The sequence below is a fragment of the Leptidea sinapis genome, chromosome 8 (genome assembly GCF_905404315.1).
Source record: "Leptidea sinapis chromosome 8, ilLepSina1.1, whole genome shotgun sequence".
In the NCBI taxonomy this organism is placed as follows: Eukaryota; Metazoa; Arthropoda; class Insecta; order Lepidoptera; family Pieridae; genus Leptidea; species Leptidea sinapis.
Genome location: NC_066272.1, coordinates 13,186,922 through 13,191,792, shown reverse-complemented (window position 1 = coordinate 13,191,792; position 4,871 = coordinate 13,186,922).

Genomic DNA, 4,871 nt, shown 5'->3' with positions numbered 1-4,871 from the left:
GAGTGGATTGAAACTATGAAATCCACGAAATTGTACTGGCAACTATTGTGGTGTGGTGGTAATTGGTATTCTACTAAAAATAAACCCCTCTTATATGACATCCATATTGGGGAGTTTGGAAAAGTAATAAATGCGACATATTGTACCGACAGCCATCTTGGATTTACAATGATAGTTAAAAGTCAACTATATTGTCTTGAGGACTTAAGAAGTGTACCTATCAAGTCAATCTTCAAACATGAAAGTGGTATGAATTCAATCCCTAAAAATGAGTTAAAAATAAACAGAGCAAGCTGAATGAAACTTTTTACAATACATTTAAGTCTATATCAAATATATCAAACACACAATAGTAAGCTTTATTAATAATAAATTTTATAAAGACTAATGGCGTATGTGATATAATATCTCATAATGATCAACCTTTTGAATTATTAAGTTGGTACGGTGAACCTTCACGGCCCCGCTGCCAGTCCTAATGATGCGTCATTTAGTATCACAAATTATTTAAATTACACATTATGTGAAGTAAAGCTTTCGTTGTAATAACTTGTTATGTTATAAAATTTATAATGTTTGAGTTATTGATTTGAATAATAATTAGTTTACTATATTTTTTTCAATACTCTTGCTCGTATAGTGAGCCTATTACATCGTTCTTAGGGTCGTAAACCGAACTATAACACATACATAATGCATGCATAATAATATAAAACACTAGTACTAGTACATAATAGAATTATCCCTCTAAAAGTTACGTCGTGCCTTACTGCAAACTATATAACAGTGAACAGAGCAATTTTAATTTAACCGTGTAAAACAATGATTTTAAATTAAAGTTATTATTATTTTTTATAAATATTAGCTAATAAAATGCTCTACTAATAAATGCACACACGTCACGTAATAGTGCTTGCTCGGATCCTTTTTTATATCAAACTTCTATTGTAATTAATGAGTACTTACATTAAACCGTTTCAACAATTTATTCGGTATTATCATTTAAATAAGTACTCCAGTGTACTAGTAACGTACAATGCATCTACTGTATTGTACTACACTGGCCTTCAAAAGTATCACACTTTTAAAATTGGGATAACGTTTTAAGTTCACAAGATATACTTTCGATAAATAAAAAGGACTCCAAAGAGAATTTTTTTTTGTACATAAAAACTTTATAGTCGGTAACCTTCTTTTAAGAATTGGCTGAAAAAAAACTTCAAAAACAAAACCATTCCTTTTTCAAAGTGGACGTTTCCGAATTACAATTTTACCATTCACATTTTTCTTTCTGTTTTAAATTTTATTCAAGATCGATGGGTCTTGTTTTAAAAATTTATGCTAAAAAACACATAACATTTATTTATCATGCCTCTTATAGTTGAAGAATGTGCTAGGATCATGGATTTTCTGGAACTAGGCATCAGTATGCGTCGCACTGCAAGAATGGTGGGTGTAACGGTACGAACGGTCCAGAAGGTAAAGCGAAGGTACGAAGAGACTGGACACCATCTGAGGAGACCTTGTAATGGCAGACCCAGGTGTACCAGTGCCCGAGAAGATCGTTATATTATTTCCACTGTGTTAAGAAATCGCCACCAAAATGCAGTTGAAGTCCAGCAACAGCTACTTCAGACCCGGAGGGACTAAACTTGAAACCCCGAAGACCAGCGAGTGGCCCAAAACTCGACACAGCATCGAGTAGCGAGACTGCGATACGCCCGTGAACACATGCAGTGGGATGAAGAAGAATGGTCAAGAATTTTGTTTGCAGATGAGTCTCGATTCACCCTTTACACTTCTGATGGAAGGCGAAGTGTTTACAGGTGACCTGGTGACCGATACCTTCAAGCCTGCATCTCAGAAAGAGTCCAATACGGCGGAGGCTGTGCATGTACATGTATGGGCTGGCATATCTTCAGAAGGTCGCACAGAGCTAGTAGCCATAGAAAATGGCACCCTCACTGGGAAAAGATATGCTCAAGAGATTCTCAATGAGTATGCAGGGCCGTATTTAGCAAATATGGGCGATGGATCGATGCTGATGCATGATAATGCTCGGCCACACACGGCTCATATCGTACAAGAGTATATTCAGGAGGTCGGTATCAGCGTGATGGCTTGGCCATCAAGAAATCCTGATCTCAACCCGATTGAACACGCCTGGGATGAGCTTGGGAGGCTAGTCAGAAATCGCAGACCACCACCTACTACCCTCAGGGCACTAAAGCAAGCCCTGGTAGAAGAATGGGAGAATATTCCCCCACATTGGCTCCGAAACCTAGTGTTCAGTATGCCAAACCGGCTCGAAGCTGTAATCAGAGCACGAGGAGGCAATACTAGTTATTAAAAATTAAATAACATGTAATACATTTTAGTTGATTTTTTTTTACATTTAACTAAAAATGTCTATTTTCATTGTTTTATCTTTTTTAATTTAAAAATGTTACTAATGTATAATTTTAGTTTCTAAGAATTAAAGCCTATAAAATTTGCAACAAAACGTTTTTAATCTTAAATCTCTACCTTCTATAGTTAAGAAAAAAAATTAATATGAAAAGTTTGATACTTACTTTTGCAGGCCAGTGTATATGTATGTACTCAATAACTATAACTATGTTTTTACTTTTTAATTTTCCCTTTTTTTGACTTACTCGTGTAAGGCATTTAGTAATTGACGTTTGATTAATTTTGTTGCATCACTTTGCATATATTGTAATTGAAATTATTTGTGAATTGCATTTAAAATAAGTAATACCTAATCTGTTTTGAAAAGAGCAACCTTAGAGTTTCTTTCTCGTTCTTCTCTAAGGAAATCTGCATTCCGAACGAGCTGTATAAAAAAAATACATATTTCAAGTGTAATACAATTTACCTACGAAATAAAATATTTTTGATTTCATGGATCAGTAGATCTTAACTTAAACGGTTATAAGAGAATTTATAGATTTTATCCACGATGGTCTTATAAACTACTCCCGGAAAATTGGCGCCGATGCACATAAAACCTATTCTCTCATTGTGTTCTTGGGGTTTTTAATTGAATCACTTCTATTCATGCTCGAGGTGTTGCTTATTTGGAAAGTATAGAAAACATGCTTTTATTTGGCCTGTCTTAAGAAATTAATTTTAAAATTTAGGTAGGTATTCTTGTTCTCAAAAAAATAAAATGATTATTCATAACTTTAATGAAAAGATGTGGCAAGATAATTGATCATTTTAAAATTTAAAAAAAAAAAATCTTTTTACAAAATACTTAACATCCTGAGTAAATATAACCGTGCCTCCACATTCTTTAAGCAGCAAATCGCCCGTGCAAAATCGAAGCACGTTGACAAAATCGGCGAGCAGCTTTCCAGTTACCCGATTGGAACCCGCAAGTTCTGGTCGTTGTCGAAAGCTGCTCTTGTTAAGATCAACCAGCCGTTCCTGCCGCCGTTGCACATGAGAAATGACACCCTGGCCCATATGACAAAAGAAAAAGCCGATGCGCTCTTTTTGCCTCCTACTCGACTCTTCACGACAACGGAAATACACCGCCGACCACCCGCGGTGTCAGAGCTCTTTAGCCTGATGTACAGTTGAGACAGAAAACTGTTCGGCGAGCTCCATTTTTGAACGTAACGACTTTTGGAAACATGAGAAGAGAATATTTACAACTCAGAACTGGCAAGTATCGTTTAACAGTTTATTTGTGTAAGGTTTATAGTTTTGGTTCAAGTTGTGGAACGCTTCTGTAATCTTCAATAAACTGCAATGTTATATTTTTTTCTTCGCCCACCATCTTGTTGTTGAACGTGGCTTTTTAGCACAGCAAATCCATCCGACACGGGAAAACGTGTACCAAACGCGCGCTTCGCTTTTAAGGCCCGGTATCCACCAAAGCGGAGAAGAGTGGAGATGTATTTTGATAACCAATCAGATTTCGTTATTTTCACATCTCCTCTCCGTTTAGCTTCGGCGGTAGAGGAGATGTCTCATTTGTCTATAGAATTTTGTGCCGTGTCGACTGATCACACAGCAAGCTGCCTTCTCTCCGCGCGACACACACCCGAAAGCGTTTCTATAAACACAGCTCGCATCTCCTCTCCGCTCTGCTGGAAATAACATGACAGCTTCGCGGTTTAACTCCTCTCTTCTACTCTCCTCTCCGCTTTAGTAGATTGCGGGCCTAACTGTCATCGGCCAATGGCCATCGCTAATGCGATATGGGCATGCTTCTCGTTCGCTGTTGACTGCGATATGACACATGGCTCTTGATGAGCAAAAAAGACATACTGTGGACATAAATGCTTGTTTAAACTAAATGATGAGGTAGTAATGACAAATTTATTAATTTTAATAATCTCAAGTTTGGTTCTATATTCATATAATTCTATATTATGTATTGTATGTATTCATATTATGGTATTACATTTATTATAACATCATGTATGTTTAATTTGATACATCTTTATTTGAGTAAAATTGTTGATTTCGTTTGTCTTTTTGTCTCAGATTCATTTACATATATGTATAACATTTTAAATTTTAAACAAATATAGTATGTGAGATTTCATAAATTAGAAAAGATTATTTTTATTTTAAGTAGGTTCGTAGTGGGTTCCATTTCTTCATAATAGACTTTTTAATATAAATTTAATTGCAATAGGCAGTTATTAAGGTGATTGATATTCAAAAAGCGTTGAATTGAAATTAATTAATATCTCTTCTGAATTTAGATGAATTCCGCTGAGATTTGGAATTTTATGTAAATTCTATGTACATAATAGTAATTTACCAAATTCGTTTGCCAAATTTCTCAACATGGGATACTATTATCACCCATGATATAACTAATGTTTAAATAACTATTATATAGCTGCAACTGT